This window comes from Triturus cristatus, chromosome 1_2 (genome assembly GCF_964204655.1).
Source record: "Triturus cristatus chromosome 1_2, aTriCri1.1, whole genome shotgun sequence".
NCBI lineage: Eukaryota > Metazoa > Chordata > Amphibia > Caudata > Salamandridae > Triturus > Triturus cristatus.
In genome coordinates, this window is record NC_140580.1 from 36,995,682 (window position 1) to 37,013,155 (window position 17,474).

General features: G+C 45.9%; 1 pseudogene across 1 annotated transcript in view; it reads right to left on the reverse strand.

Annotated features, from left to right (window-relative positions):
* LOC146866698 (lysine-specific demethylase 5B-like) overlaps positions 1 to 16,988 on the reverse strand; it is a 448,321-nt pseudogene extending 431,333 nt beyond the window's left edge. Inside the window, exons 1-2 of the transcript XR_014966523.1 lie at positions 16,844 to 16,988; positions 2,937 to 3,087 (exon numbers count right to left, since the gene is read on the reverse strand). The product of XR_014966523.1 is annotated as a lysine-specific demethylase 5B-like (transcript). The remainder of the gene's footprint in view (positions 1 to 2,936; positions 3,088 to 16,843) is intronic.
* Positions 16,989 to 17,474: the final 486 nt, after the last annotated feature.

Here is a 17,474-nt window from a genome sequence, read left to right on the forward strand (position 1 = left end):
CATCGGCAGGCCAATCACAAACTGGGAGCTGGTAAAAGTCTGCACTGGTCAAACGATTATTAAACGAAACTAGTTATGGTCAATTGTGCACTGCTGTGCTTGGAAGAATTTTCAAACAATTGTGCCGTGCTCCAGGGTATCACTCCCTGCCGGAGAGTGTGTAAAACTCAAACAATAGGTAACGACCCCACCCCTGTGGGGTGTATCCCCGGGCACTGGACTGGAGTAACGAATTTTTTCGTGGTTATCAATGAATAATTTGCTCAATTATGTACTTGAAAGTTTTTTAATTTTTCACTTGATTTTTCATTAATCCGTTGGAAAACTTCATTTCCCAAAATGCAACATGTTACTTTCACAAAGTTGTCTCAATCCGTGTTCCAATGCATTTCGGCAAACTGCCTTCATCAGGGAACATCTAAAACAAAAGATTTAAACTGTCTGTAATGATACCGGATGGATATATACAATACACAGTACTAGTCACATACATTGTAACAAATGTGAAACAAATGGCATGTTAATGTATCAAGCGTGGTTTTAGGCTCGAAAAGAGGCTGTAAGGGGACCGTGTGGGTGAACATCGTGCCACATGGCGTTAATTCACATAAGAAAACTAAAAAAGCTTAAAGAAGATGTGTGGAGGTTGTAACTGAAATCACTATATAGAAGTGACTAAATAGGTATAATACGGGCGTTGAAGAGTAAATATACAAGCTGGAGGGGACTACGGAGGCAAATATCAAGATCTTACCGGAGCTGAAACCGTCGGTTCACTCAGGTGCCTTCCATGAGTGTGCTGCTAGTGCGTGACTCGCTGTGTGGTGTGGTATTTAAACGTAATTGACGTGCTACTAAAGGTGAAAAGCGGACTGTTGGAGTGTGCGTGTGGGAGAGAAAAAAAGTTCCTAAAAAAGAATTAAAAAAGAATTAAATTAAACTCTCAGGGCATGCTGTTTGTGTGGTATGTGATGAACAAACGTTGTTCGACAGTCTATATTGTGAATACAGTTAATCAATTCTGAGACATTGTCAATCAATGAGAAAACTGCAGCCTTCCGATACGGTACCCAAGGCTGAATATCGCAGTGAGTGTGATCGGTGTAGGTTAAATGTTTATAAATAACAAGAAAATTCCACCCTGTCATTCATTCCGTGCGGCTGTAGAGAGTTCAAATTATAAATCCAATGATTTTCTCTTTGCAGCAATGCTGTGCGGTTATCAATTCCTTCTCATTTTTGCACTACTTCTAAAATGCAAGCTTTTAACTGACTGTTGTGGTGTTGAGCTTCAATAAAGTGATGAGCTACCATTGATTTGGTTTGTTTGGTTCTTATGTTACTTTTGTGTTCGTTCAATCGAACTTTTAATTTACGTTCTGTTTGTCCGACATAAACTTTTCCGCATGGGCATTTTAACATGTAGATGATATTAGAAGTGTCACATGTAGCTGTCACCTGTAGTCCCCTTCATGATGTTGTGACAGTTGCTGCACAACATCATGAAGGGGACGTACATCATGCACCCCATGAAAGGACATAAAATCAAACTACAGGTGACAGCTACATGTGACACTTCTAATATCATCTACATGTTAAAATGCCCATGCGGAAAAGTTTATGTCGGACAAACAGAACGTAAATTAAAAGTTCGATTGAACGAACACAAAAGTAACATAAGAACCAAACAAACCAAATCAATGGTAGCTCATCACTTTATTGAAGCTCAACCCCACAACAGTCAGTTAAAAGCTTGCATTTTCAAAAGAGAAAATCATTGGATTTATAATTTGAACTCTCTACAGCCGCACGGAATGAACGACAGGGTGGAATTTTCTTGTTATTTATAAACATTTAACCTACACCGATCACACTCACTGCGATATTCAGCCTTGGGTACCGTATCGGAAGGCTGCAGTTTTCTCATTGATTGACAATGTCTCAGAATTGATTAACTGTATTCACAATATAGACTGTCGAACAACGTTTGTTCATCACATACCACACAAACAGCATGCCCTGAGAGTTTAATTTAATTCTTTTTTAATTCTTTTTTAGGAACTTTTTTTCTCTCCCACACGCACACTCCAACAGTCCGCTTTTCACCTTTAGTAGCACGTCAATTACGTTTAAATACCACACCACACAGCGAGTCACGCACTAGCAGCACACTCATGGAAGGCACCTGAGTGAACCGACGGTTTCAGCTCCGGTAAGATCTTGATATTTGCCTCCGTAGTCCCCTCCAGCTTGTATATTTACTCTTCAACGCCCGTATTATACCTATTTAGTCACTTCTATATAGTGATTTCAGTTACAACCTCCACACATCTTCTTTAAGCTTTTTTAGTTTTCTTATGTGAATTAACCGCCATGTGGCACGATGTTCACCCACACGGTCCCCTTACAGCCTCTTTTCGAGCCTAAAACCACGCTTGATACATTAACACGCCATTTGTTTCACATTTGTTACAATGTATGTGACTAGTACTGTGTATTGTATATATCCATCCGGTATCATTACAGACAGTTTAAATCTTTTGTTTTAGATGTTCCCTGATGAAGGCAGTTTGCCGAAATGCATTGGAACACGGATTGAGACAACTTTGTGAAAGTAACATGTTGCATTTTGGGAAATGAAGTTTTCCAACGGATTAATGAAAAATCAAGTGAAAAATTAAAAAACTTTCAAGTACATAATTGAGCAAATTATTCATTGATAACCACGAAAAAATTCGTTACTCCAGTCCAGTGCCCGGGGATACACCCCACAGGGGTGGGGTCATTACCTATTGTCAAACGATTATTAAACCATCAAGGGAAGAAGCAAAAACAATCACATTTTTTTTAAACTATGAAATTAGCTGCTGCGTAACAGTCAGACAATTCAACAATTTCACCATTAGGCTGGGAAACAAACTGAAAAAGAATGTTACCTGGTCTGCCTTTTGCCTTTTAGAAGCAGTTGCGCCACTGATGCACATTTGTCTGCATCCTGGGTAACTAAACGCAGGCGGCGTAAAAGGTCGTTGTCAGGAAAATGCTTTATTTCCGATTCTTCTATTAAGTCCTTGAACGCAGAAAGATCTAGTTGGAGAAAAAAAACAATTATGTCATTTCTAAATGTGTGTTTAGTACACTGAGTTAAGGCAGCTAATAATCACTTTACTTCTTACTCTCAGAGGAAGATTTGCAGTTCCATGTCAGTCAGTGTTTACAAGGAAGGACCCTTTGGCCAAATAAATAAATAAATAAATGAAAAGGATACTTCCCATGTCGGAGTACTTTTGAAGTTTAAAGAATTCTCTAGATTCACATGCTGTGCATTATTTCATCTAGTGGTCAGGTCTGAAATTTTATTTTAGTCTTATTTCTCTCTCTCTCTTTTTTTGCATAGGCATCGTCCACCCTTTGGTGTCATTTCCATCCTTCTATGACATCAGACGTATGCCCCGGAAACCCTTCAAAGGTTGCCATCCTCAGATTTTTTTCTAGCGACTACTTTGAGTTTTTGGTTTCCCTTTTGTTGTGTTCTTTTTTTTATGCCTCTTCTTTGCAAATTCACCTCCTTCTGGGGAGGCATGTAAATGGTATGTGAATCCATAAAATTCTTAAAAATAAAAAACTACCCCTACTGTTAAGATGCCTTTTTGTTTTGCAGCAAGAATATTTTTTGGATTCACATGTGAAAAATGCCTCTTTTTTAAGGGTCTCCTCTGAGTTAACTGATGCTGCTAGTTTTTCGACTGAACTCAATGCCAGTGCCCGGACCCTAAACTGTATTTCGAATAGACTGTATCAAATTGGAAATGGCTAACTTACCTGTAAGTCCCTAGTAAATGTTACCTAGGTACCCAGGACATGTAGGTTACAAGGGTGGGTACCTAAGGGCTTGCAACAATGGTTGGGCCACCTTGGCCACCTCCCAACTAAAACAGATCCCCAAGTAAAACAGGTCCCACACTGCAGACTGGTAGAGCAATTGTGTACCTGTTAGCCCAACTTTGCCACTGAAAGAAAAGGCAAAGCCACAACTTCCCCTGTACATCTGTGTAAGTCACCCCTCTGGCCGGCCTGCCAAGTCCTAAAGAGAGGGTGCAACATATGACACAGGCAGGACATTTACTCTGCATGTCCTGACAGTACAACACACAAACCCACTGTTTTTACTGTGGAAAGATATGGTCGCCCAATTTGCGAGTACACTATTACATGCTGACCCCCTAGCTGTGCTAACTGCAATACAGTGCCTCATCAGACATGGTTAGCCCCCACTTTTTGCCTGGAATTTGATGTGGTTTTGATTGTAGTGCACGGGGTCCCTGCCAACCAGGTCCCCTTAAGCCAGTGTTTCTTTCCTACAAACGATTTCCTAACTGGCCCTTCAAGCTGGTACCAAATACTCCTGTGTTCAGAGAAGCAATCGTGGTGCTGGGGAACTAGAGTTGTCGAGTTTCCAGCCCATGTACTCTCTATGGCTTCCCTGGCACTTACAATATCTAAGAATGACCTTAAATAGTGTAGGGATCATATCTGCTCATGCCTGTGCTACAGTGCACCCTGCCTTTGGGCTGGAAGGCCTGCTAGAGGGGTGACTTACCTATACCTTAGGCAGTGCAAGTTGGTATAGCAGTGCCATGTCAACTGTGTTCTTTTTGTTTGCACCAGTCCATGCATGTTGCAGTGGCAGTCTGCATGGCCTAGGTGAGGGGTCCCTCTTCAGTCCAAATGCCCTAGGTAACCAGGTACCATTTTCTATACTTACAGGGGCCTGAAGGGCCAATGGGCACCTTACTTGGGGTGACTAAATCCTCTATTATGCCACCCTCCTATGGGAGGGGGACATAGACCTAGCCCTGAATGGAGGGGTCCTCAATCTTCAAGATGGCGGGGACTGATAGTTGTGCTTCACCTCGCTTCCCCAATCTTAAGGGTTGGGTTGGCAGAGGTGGGCACACCTATTCTTTAGAATTTTTCCTGCCGGTTTTCCCGCCAAAAGTGGGGGTGTAAACCAGGGGCTGCCATCAACTGCTAGCTGCAAAAAGAACTGTTGATGGACAGAATGCAGAACAATGTCATACATTCACCCCAGTACAGAGATCTGGGCCTAAATCCATCGTTGTTTTGCTCACCATGCCATTCCAGTTTGGACCCAGTCATATACAAATCAGGCTTGACCCTAGGATTTCAGAAGCCAGATCGCAAGGTTGAGCTGAGCTGAGCTGAGCTGGGTCCGGGTGCCTGATCTCTCCATGATTCTGGGTTAGGAGGCATGGTGAGAGGTGTAGCTTTTGGTGTGGTATACCGAGAGTTCCAGCAGCGTGGTGTACCACGGTTGTCTGGCCCATGTTGGAGCTACTAGGATCAGCGTGAGGGAATGCTGTTGTAGCTTTCGCACCACTAATGGAATTAGTGGGAGAGGTGGAAAAGCGTACGCACATTTGCCTGACCAGTTCATCCATATCGCATTTCCTTTGGACAATGGGTGTGGGTATCTGGTGGCGAAGCTTGGGCATTTTTTGTTTTTGTGGGTGGCGAATAGGTCTATTTGTGGATGCCCCCACGTTTGAAAGAACGGGTGAAGAACCTGCGGGTGAAGTTCCCACTCGTGGAACTGTTGCGTCTGTCTGCTGAGCAGATCTGCCATGGTGTTTTGGACTCCTGGGACATGTTGGGCTAGGAGAAAGATTTTGTGTGGAATTGCCCATCTCCATATGCTCTGTGCTAGTTGAGAGAGCTGTGGAGAGTGTGTGCCGCCTTGTTTTTTAATGTAATACATGGCCGTCATGTTGTCTGTGCGAATGAGGACTGCTTTGCCTGAAATCTGTGTCTGAAAAGATTTTAGGGCTAGAAACATTGCTAGTAACTCCAGATGGTTGATATGGAGTAACTTTTGTTGCAGCGTCCATGTGCCCTGCACTGTGAGGTGTAATAGATGAGCTCCCCAGCCGGAGAGCGATGCGTCTGTTGTTAGTATTATTTGTGGAACCGGGTCCAGGAACGGTCGACCTTTGGAAAGGTTTGTGGTGTTCCACCACTGCAGAGAGCGATGGGTGCGACCGTCTACCAACACCAGATCTGTCAGTTGCCCCTGGGCCTGGTTCCATTGGCGCGCTAAGCACTCTTGGAGTGGACGCATCTGGAGTCTTGCGTGGGGCACTATGAAAATGCAAGAGGCCATCATCCCTAACAGTTGCATAAACACTCTTGCTGGAAGGTAGTGTTGAAGTATGAATCTTTGTCGCAAAGCCTGGATGCTTGCAATCCTGGCCGGATTGGGGTAGGCAATTGCTTTTGAGGTGTCTAAGGTGGCACCGAGGTATTGTTTTATGTGGGATGGTGTTAACTGGGACTTTTGGTGGTTCACCGTGAAGCCTAGTTGGTAAAGGAGTTGGATTGTAGTGGCGGTGTGGTGTATACATTGGTTGTAGGACGTGGCTTTTATCAGCCAGTCGTCCAAGTATGGGAAGACGTGAATGTGCTGTCTTCTGAGGTGTGCCGCCACTACCGCTAGGCACTTGGTGAATACCCGTGGTGCTGTTGTGACTCCGAATGGGAGCACCTTGAACTGGTAGTGTTGCCCGCCCACTACAAATCTGAGGTACTTTCTGTGAGCATGGTGGACTGGAATGTGGAAGTATGCGTCTTTCAAGTCCAGTGTGGTGAGGAAGTCGTTCTGGGAGAGGAGCGGAAGCACCTGCTGAAGCGTTACCATGTGAAAATGGTCTGAATGTATGTATGTGTTTAGGGGCTGGAGATCTAGAATAGGTCTTGTCCCTTTTTGGTATCAGAAAATATAGGGAGTAGACCCCTAAATTTTGCTGATTGACGGGAACTTGTTCTATTGCATGTTTTTGTAGGAGGGAGATTACCTCCTGTTTTAGTAATGTGGAATGTTCTTGTGACATTGGGCGTTGCCTGGGTGGAATGTTTGGGGGGGGTAGATGTTAATTCCAGGCAGTATCCTGACCGAATAATTTGGGTCACCCACTTGTCTGAGGTGATGGTCTCCCAGACATGAAGGAAATTTTGAAGTCTGTCCCCGACCGGAGTGGGATGGTCTGGAGGGAGCGGGGGGAAGTCATTGGGTAGGCGGTGTGGCAGAGCGGGCGGTATTTGTTTTGCCTCTGCCTTCATTATTATTGCCCCTATAGCCGCCTCTTTGATAACCCCTTGTGAAGGTGGACTGAGTGGTGGATTTGTAGGAAGTGGACGCGTTATCTGAGGTGTAGCCTCTAGATGTACTCCGAAAGGAAGAGAGGCGAAAAGAGCGCCTAGGAGGGTGTGACTGCAGGGCTCCCATTCATTTTTTCGAGGGCCTCATCTACCTTTGGGCCGAATAGGTGTTCTTGGTCAAAGGGATGATTCAGGATGGAGGTTTGTACCTCTGGTTTAAAACCTGATATTCTTAGCCAAGCATGGCGACGGAGGACGCTAGTATTAATGGCCCTGGAGGCTGTGTCTGCTGCGTCTAAGGCACAGCGTATAGAGGTGTTAGTTATTATCTTGCCCTCTTGAATTAATTCATTGGCCCTAGTTTTATATCTTTCAGGGAGGTGGTGCATTATGGTTTCTAATTCATCATAATATGCCCTATCGTATCTGGCCAATAGCGCTTGGGTGTTGGCGATACGCCATACATTGGCTGCCTGTGACGCAGTGCGCTTTCCTGATGCGTCCAGTAGCTTTGACTCTTTGTCAGGTGGTGGTGCTTCGCCTGACGCCTGGGAATTTGATCTTTTTCGTGCAGTGGAAACCACTAGGGAATCTAGTGGCGCAGCCCTTTGATATAGGCAGGATCTGTGCGGGCAGCTTTGTATTTTTTCTCTATGCGTGGGTTAATGACCCTGGCCCTGACTGGGTCCTTAAAAACCTCTGGCGCATGTTTTACCACCCCCTTGAGCATAGGTAGTATGGAGGTAGACCTATGTGTGGTATCAAGTGTGTCAAGGAGGAAATCCTCCTCCACTGGGTCAGTGTGCAACTCTACCCCGTGATAGTGTGCCGCCCTTTGAAGTAGGTGGTGGAAACCTAAGGAGTCTTCCGGTGGAGATGGCCTGGAAGGGTAAAGGTCATCTTGTGGGACGTCGGGAATATCTGGGTTATTGTAGTCGTCCCATGGGTCTGGGGATCCTGTAGGGGTGGGGTCTTGGGGCACATCCCCTGTATCGTGATATGGGTCCCCCTGATCATCATCGTCTGGAGACGGGGTCGGAGAGCGATGAGGTGGGGGTGGAGAAGGCAGAGGTGGAGAGGGTGGAGGAGGTGGGGAAGGTATTCTGAAAGGGGAGGTAGCAGAGTCCTTCCTCTTTGGAGGTGGAGGCGGAGCCGGTTTGTCCAAATGTCTCTTTTTGGAAGAGAGTGCCAAATGTCCAGTTTTTGGATCCCTGGTGAGAGTTTTTTGTAAGAGATCCGGTGTAAATAGTTCCTGTGACAGTGTTTGGTCCGTCGGCGCTGAAGTTTTCGGGGCCGATGACTTTTTAGGCTTGTCCGTGCCAGTTTGCTTAGCAATGGGCTTGGGAACCTCCGATTTCTTGGTCGGCGCCGAGGTGGGCTTCGGCTTGGAAGTGTCGGTGCCGAGGGCCTTATGGGGTTTGGTCGGTACCGAAGTTGGCGTCGGTACGGAAGTGCTGGGTTTCGACCTCGAGGGCTTCAGTGCGGAGCTCGGTGTCGAGGTAGAGGCCGGTTTCTTTTTCGGTGCCGAAGTATGTTTCTCGGCACCGCTGACAGGCTGGCTCAAGCCCGAGCCGCCGGAAGGCTTATTTGGCTTCTTCACCGGGCCCGAAGGTGGGGTGTGTGAAGCAGTGTCTCTGGTCTTGCCTAGGCCCGGAGGCGAAGGCGTGACCGAAGCATTTTTGGGTGTTGGCGCGGGTGTGGGGGGGGGGGGTATATTACTCACGACCCTCTGCGCCGGAGTGATGTCCTCCACATCTGAGTCGTCGGCCTCGGAAGCACTGACGAGGTCCTCTTCGGTGCGCTGCTGTCCCGGATCTTCGATGTCGTCTCCGAAGATATCGACTGGAACGGAGGTTGAGGAGTATGCCATGTTTCGTCTGGCTCTTCGGTCCCGAATAGTCTTTTTCGGTCTGAAAGACTTACAGGCCGGACAGTCTCGAGCCTCGTGTTCAGGGGAGAGGCAGAGGTTGCATACCTCATGAAGATCGGTGTGGGGGAATTTGGACCCACATCGAGGGCACTTCTTGAATGGAGTTCTTTAGCCGGGACCGGAGCTTGCGTAGGCCCGAAGGCCGCCGTCGACGACTGGAACCGAAGATTTGTCGATGAGAAGGTGCGTTGATTGAGGAGATCGCGATCGAAACAATACCGCGATGTGAGGTGAGGATTCCGCTTCGATCGTTGAACTGGAAATGTTCGGAACCGGCGCGCGAAGATTACATCCGAGCCCGATGGCGGGAAAAAACAGTCTGAGGATGGAGCCGAAGCCCATGCGCAATACGATCCAAAGGAGGAGTCACGACCTCGTAACTTCCAAAGAGTTTCCAAGGGGAAAAACAAACTGCAAACATCCGGGCCCAACACCAGATGCCGATCTATGCAAAAGTGTGTAATCTGCAGCTCATATGCCTCGAACATACTTTTTCAATATGCACTTGGCTTTTGTAGAAAATTACAAGTGGTTGCAATAGGCAACACAATTTTAAACACAATAATGCATTGAGTTCAATGGAAGTTTCAAGTTATTTGCAATAGATTACTTTTAGGATTACTTTTGTGATTCCAGGACTGGATCCTAGATTCAGTCCTGGGACAGTACTTAGAAACAAGTGATAAAAGTCGACTTACTGTTATGATTTTTAGACAATATTTTGCTATTTTAAAAGTTGACACTTAATTTCATAGAAAAACAGTCAATGATTCCCTATGGAAGAAAATTCAAGTTGCAGGTATAGTATGTTCTTGTTACTTTTGTAATCCAGTACTGGGTGCCTAGACTCAGTACTGGGACCTTTATCTAAAACAGGTAAGTAATTACGTTTTCACAATTTATACGATTTTTAAAGAATATTTAAAGTTTGCAGAAATCGACAGAAGAAATTTCACAGAAAAACAGTCAATGGTTTCCTATGGAAGAAAATTGGGTTACTGGTAAGTACGGTTGTGAATATTTTTCAGAGTCAGTGCTGGGTACCAAGATCCAGCACTGGGAGCTCACCTAATAGCAGGTGAGTATTTTCGTTTTCGTTACTCGGCTGGTTTTTGGAGAATATTTTAAGTTTTGGAAAGTCCACACTTAGAAGAAATTTCAGGAAAAACCAGTCAATGTTACCCTAAGGAGAAAATTGAGTTATCGGCTTTAAGGTAAGTACTCGACTGGCAGAGTTAAGGTTCTGGGCATAGACTCAGGGGTCCCCCAGGGTCAGGTAGGTACAGTTGTTACACCCTCAGCGGCACAGTGGCAGCCGGGTGCAGAGAGAGTTAGGCCCAATGTTATCCTATGGGAGGCAGGGGGGCCTTGGTTGGTGGCTACTGACTAGCAGGCCACAGAGCTGTGGGAGCTGGGCTCCTGTTCACTTGCTCAGGGCAAATGGGGAAGTAGATAGGTGTAGAGGTTACACTGCCAGGGCCACTCGGGCGGCTGGTTGCAGGGTGCTTTTGAGCCTTCGGGCGCTCAAGTGATTTCAATGGGAAAGCTCCGGTTTAGAAAAAGACTGCAAGCTCAGGACCGAAGATTCTTCAGGTGCCACCACCACTTTGAGAGGTAAGTTGGATAGTTGGAGGATAGGTAGGTACCCCAGAGTTGGGCACAGGGGGCCGCGGGGCGCCGGGGTGCCTTTTGCTGTCGGGAAATCTTATCCTCTGCTGATCGCGGTTGGGGGAGCACCTGGTTCTGAGGCTGCAGGCGTCGTCAGGAGCGTCGAGGGAAGTCCTTGGGTGCCGGACTCGGGGTCACAGTCGCCGTGGGGTCGTCCTCGTGATCTTTGTTCACTCCGGCACAGGTCAGGCTTGGCGGGTGCAGAGTGTGAAGGGTTCGCGGTTCCGGGCTGATGCCAGGGATTAGAAGCAGATTTTGAGTAGAGCCTCTACTCATGGGAGTCCCAGGGGCTTAGAGCCAAAAGGTAGCCAGGTCCTCCGGGGTTTGTGAGGTTGCTGGCCACAAGAGATGCGGGGATGGAGCAGGAGCAGGTTCGAGGGTCGACAGGCCGGTAGGGCTGGGGCCATTGCAGTTGGTGTCTTCCTCTTCTTAGCAGCTGCAGGGCAGGTCTTCTTTCTTCTTGCTCTTCTTTGTATTTTGGAATCTGGAATCTGGGGAAGGAAGGTTCAGGGTGCCCCTAAATACTGGATTTAGGGGCGTTACAGGTAGGTGAAGAGCAGGGACCAATGGGTCCCTGTCCTGGGGTGGGTACACCCCCTATCCTGCCTCTCTCCTGTGGGAGGGGGGGGCAGTAGCCTAGTCCTGATTGGGCAGGGCTCCCCATCTTCAAGATGGCGAGAGCCCGGAGATGTGCTTCACCTCGCCTCCCCCACCTGAGGGGTGGAGTTGGCAGGCTGGCACATCCCCTGTCAATATTTGGGGTTTCCGGCCAAGCTTCCTGCCAGAGTGGGGGGTTGCAGTGGCCTGGGGAAGCTCACAGAGGCAGCATACCTTTGAAGCTTCCCCCTGCCCATCCTGGGGGAGGAGATCTAGCACCTCGCCCAGGATGTGCATTGTTGCAGGCCCTGGAGAGCAGGGTTCTCCTACCCAGGGGTCCAGCAACATGTCTGCTGTGTGGCAGCCTAGGTAGCCTCTCAGACCAGACGTGGATTGTAGGTTAGTTTTTAGGGGGCTTCTCTAAGATGCCCTCTGGGGTGCTTGGTACATTAAATCCCACACTAGCATCAGTGCGGGTTTAATGTGCTGAGAAGTTTGATACCAAACTTCTCAGCCTTCAGTGTTGCCATTATGGTGCTGTGGAGTTTGTGTTTGACGAGCTCTCAGCACCATGTACTCTTAAATGGCAGCACTGCACTTACAGTGCCCAGGAACGGACCTGGGTACTGTAGGGGCACAGGGCTCCTGCTCCTGTGCCCACACCACTGGCATAGGGCACCCAGCTAGAGGGGTGGCTGATGTATGCCAGGGCAGTGTAGGTGGTGGGCATGGCACACAGGGATGTGTGCCATGTCGACTCTTTGTTTTGTCCTGTACCCAGACACTCAGCCTGCAAGGGCAGTATGTGTGCGTTAGGTTACAGGGCCTCTAAGGGTGGCACAATGAGTGCTGCAGCCCTTAGAGGCCTTCCCTGGTCACAAGGCCCTGGGTACCATTTCCCAGGGGCTGACATGTGGCCAGGGCTTGCCAATTTGGGTTTTAGGTTTTTAAGGAAGGAACATAGGCCCTGGGCACCTGATTGGCAGGAGTCCAGGGCACACTCAGTCAAAGTACATTCAGCAATTCAGCAAAAAGTAGGGGCATACCATGCAAGAAAGATGGCACTTTCTCACAACCCCTAACTTCCCAACTTAACTCTCGAAGTGGTGGTCGCACCCAGAAGACCTTCGTCCAAAAGCCTGCTGTCTCTTTACAAACCGGAGGTTCTTAATTGAAAACAACAGGGCGTACGACATAGAAACAGCACCTGGCCGCCCTAGTGTCGCTGAGGGTGCACCTTTGGTGCTAATTTGTTTACCCATTTGCCCTGAGCTAAATCCAGGAGCTTTGCTCCCACAACCCAGTGGCCTGCTTGCCAGCAGCCACCAACCGGATAACATTGGGCCTCAGCACTCTGCACCCGGTCGCCCTAGTGCCACTAAGGGTGAAACAAGAGTGCTTTGTTGACCCTGGGGGACCCCGAGTCTACCCCCAGAACCTCAACTCCCACTACCAAACACTACCCTCAAAACCGATGACACTATGCGGTTGAACACTCGCCTGGCGCACCAGGACTTCCCGGGGAGCACGCATGCCCCCCTGAGGGTGACACATAACTCATGTGTCGTATGACAGTCTGCCTGGCGCAGATCTCCCTACCCCTGTCCATCTGACAGTGCACGAAGATCCCCCAGGACAGAAGTGATGTCACCATGGTCATTCACTGGTGACGCAGCCCTTCTGGCTGGCCCCTGACCCACTGGTTCTTCCACTGGGGACTCTTTTCCCCTCTCACCCCTCACTCTGGACTTCTGCACCCTCACAACTGGAGTGGCACTGCCAGACACCAGAACTGATGGAGGCCTGCTTACAGACCCTCCCAGTTCACCAGACACTAGGGGATCCCGCACAACGGGCAGCCCCTCAGGACAGACTAGGCTCCCCACCTGGTGTTCCCTTAAAGAACCATCCAGGCTCTGAGACGGAGGTTGGGCACTACTGGGACATAACCCATTCTCACTCCTTCCCCTTAAAGACACGACGTGAGGCCCTACACCCCTCTCACTATTACAGGACCTAGCTGGGCTACTCTGAGCCACTTCCAACACACTGGGTTTGAAGATACCTGAACCACTCTTCTTGGGATCACTCCCCAATGCCTCTTCAGGCCCTCTGGAATCCACCAAAAGGTCTACCTCCAATGTGAGCTCCCTGGGGTGAGAGAAATCACTTTGCTTAGTGTTTGAGCATTATTAATTCTGAATATGCAATACATATGTATTATTTCTTACACCTATAACAATGCATTGAAGTTAATATCTCTAGAATATGTTAACTAAAAAGTATGCTGTCCTATGTATTTGGATTCCAATCAGATCTCAAGTGTTCTGATACATGGAGTTTCAGATGTACAAGAACCCTCGTCTGCTCAATGGTTGAGTAAAATTTATTCTGAATGTAAAAAACACTAGATTACTAAAGGACAATGTTATGTGCCATTATTCTCTACTGTAACCTTACCCCTCATTTTTGGTACACGGATTTTAATATAATTCTTTATGTGATTAGTCCTGACACTCCTCCCTGTGTTATTGCATAGGGTTAGCCCCTGAGATGATTCTTATTGATCAGAAGGAAGCATTAATTACTCTTTATGCGTTCATTCTCACCGCTTCTTAACCCGTATTATTTACTCTGAAATGGCCGCCGCCATTACAGATGTCCAGACTACACTTGCCAGTGAGCACACAGCGCGTGCGCCGCTCGGCATTGGCTTTTCGTGCACGCGCATCGGCGTCAGATATAATTGACTGCCGTCCGACCTCGTCTGGCTACAACCATTGCCAGCAACCCTTCGTCTTGCATATTAGGTAAATCATCACACCCTGTTACTTTGATGGATTATGCATTTTCAGCATATTGCCCCTCTAAACCGTGACCCTCATAACTACTTTCATTTCCCTGACAGACATCGGTTCTATCCGGCACTGCGTTCCTTGCCTCACATTATTGATGCGGGACAACAGCTACTATGCCAATAACTAATTAGTAAGGTGAGTTCTCCATCGATCCAATGATACTTTCTTTAATGCTCTAAAAAACCCTTTACTTCTAATTACAGGAATTTTCTCCTCACAATTGACCTTTCCTGATGGTTCCGTTTAATAAAGGACAGCGGGCCTCAAGTGGGTTATGAAGTGCTGCCCTCATTTGGGTCACTATTCACACTAAATTTTGGTGAGTACATAGTTGATTTAAATTCACTCATTTATAACCAGCAATTAGATACTGGGCTAATTCAGTTTCCTATCTGTAGGACCTACAGCTAACCCTGTTACTGTGAGCTACAGTGAAGCAATGCCTCTGCTTTCATTTCAAGGGTAAGCCATTCCGTAGCGCACTATTACACCTATTCATATAAGCACCTCTTTAAGCATTTATGCCGGTGGTTAAATTTCCTTCCACCTTGTCATTGATAGGAACTAAGTGTCATTACCAGCTTTGAGAAGCACCCTGGAATATATTAAGAAGGATTTCTGCCTTTCAGGCACATTGATTGTGCTGCTCGGTAAACCTGTTTTACGTTCAAGCATTGGCCCACAGTTCCCACGTCCCCTTCATCAACACTAAAACCTTGTCCTATCTTTAGCCCCCAGAATCTCTGTCCTGAAGAGACCCCGTACCGCGAGGGGGTCGAAACTTCGTCGACTATTCAAAAGGGAGAGCCCCCAACAAATCATAGTTGTCCCTGAAGAATTGATTGCATTGGCTCCTCTTTTATCTACTAATAACCACCACCACAAGTGCTCCAATATCACCATTGATATTTCACTAGTCTTGTTATGGTCACATCACTGGAGTTCACATATCACTTTCAAATGTGAAAAATGTATATGATGTAAATACACAGACAGTAAAAAAATGTATGCCTTTTTGTATGTTAAATATTGTTTTGCAAAATAAATAACACTCACTTCGGCTGACGTGAGGACTATTAAAAAAGAAATTTCTGTGAGCTTTAACGTTTTAACGTATTACCTTGTGAAATAATTGGTATACCTTATTGAGCTAAGGTTTCCTTCTTTACCTGTCTGTTCTATTTGAGTCAAGCAGGATACATTAATTGCTGCAATAACTAATTGTTTTCTATGAAAAATGAGTTCCTTGTGAACATGGTCTCTGCTTATGGGCAATACCCAGTTCGCAAGGACATATGGGTCGCTCTTGTCTTTTGTGAGAAATGATTTTAATAATGTGGAAACCCCCTGACAAAGCCAGTAGGCTGGTCTTATTTAAAATATCACCCCTTTTATACTGTGATGTTACATGTGGTATATGTGGGGAGTATTGTGATGATGAGGTTCAGGGGCCCACTAGGTGTGTAATGAGTTAGTAGGATGCCACCAAAGTTAATTCCATTTGTCTAATGTGCAGTTTTTTAATTTAATGTATAGCATTTATTAGCACTTTTCCTTTTTAAAAAAGGCACTGACTGGACAATAATGTATTGAGTGCTGTTGCATGCCAGCGAAGTGGGACTGCTAAAGCACACTAACTCCATTGAGTAGATCTTGGACTGCTCTGCTTCACTACCCTGAAAAAGTCAAGTGCTACAATGGAGTACTTCTTTTCCAGTAATAAGATAACTGCAATACGATTACTTGTGAAGGACTCTGTCGCAACTAATAACCCAAGTTCTTTCAGCACCTTAAAGGGAGGCTCAAATTATGTAAGGAATATTCCAATTTGAAATCGCTGAATCTGAGACAAAATGGGGCAGAGCCCTGAGGATTTCTCACACTAAGGTGTGGTAGAAAATCTAGTAGTCTGACTGTGAAGGAGTAGAGCTCACAGCCTATACACCTGATTGTTAAGTCTTTGCATCGTAAAAGAAAGCAGATAGGCTATTTGTGATCTACTGCTGATTTCAATGTTAATAAAGTGCTTTATTAGGTACTGCTAATAATGTCCAACAAGGATACCCTGCCTGACTAGTAATTTTCAAGCATGTGAATCTTGAAAGACAATGCTGGAAAAGAAAATAGCTATTTAATATTAGTGTTAATTCTCCACCTATAGTATCTTTCATAGATTTCACATAATTCATTCCCTCCAGTCATCGATCTGGGACTCCCAGTTTAACAATGAGTAAAGTATGTGAATCTATGAAAGATACAATGCTGAAAAACTATTATTTATATTACAGAGCTTTACCAACAGTATTATTTAATTTCCCTGTGCAGAGGAAGGCCATGTGGGCTGCCTTAGGCTTGCATTTGCCCTGTTGAATTGCTTCTCTCCTCCACCCCAAGCCACGCCCACCCCAAATTCCTAGACTTGCCCAGGAAGGAGTGATTTATAGGACACTAGTATTATTGACTTAGGTATTACTAACTACTGCTAGTTTGCTACCAAGCGTATATTTGTGCACCTGAAACAGAGTATGTTTTCTTGCTCAGTTCTGCAGTTTCTCATTGTTTATTGTACTAATATAAAGATGCATACGATAAAAAGTGTAGTTTAGTAACTCACTTTTTTTATTGGCGCATTTCACTTCCAAAGCTTCTTTCACCACTGAAGCCCATTGATTGTAAGACTCTGCTCGCAGCTTTAATGAATTCATCATTGGGTAGAGGTCATCAACAGTATACTGATACCTGAAACAAATAAGATGCATACCGCTTAAAAACATCATACTGTTTGTGAACCTTTATTACAAAAACCACTTTCGTTTGCATACAAAATCTATCTTGCTCCAATCTGAAAATATATCATATGCGCAAAAAAACTGCAATTAGACTTTTTTTTACATTTAATTATGTTGAGTACTGCACAGCCCACATGGATTACATTTGTATTAACCTGAAGATATAAATCCCATAGTCAAATATATTCCTCACTACAGTTTTCAGAAATTACAATAAATACAAATAGAAGGCCACAAGCTCCAATAAGCAAACAAATATACTCAGTTACAACGTTCACACGAGTCAATGAAAGAAACTAAGTACAGTTTCTTATAAAATGCCGATCTAGATCCAACCCTTGTCTTGCATATGGGTTCCACTGTTTGATATTTGTACTCTTCCTTGATGTGTTATAGCAGATAATGTTTAGTTTCTGAAGCATGACAAAACTAGATTCATATGCTGTGCAACACCTC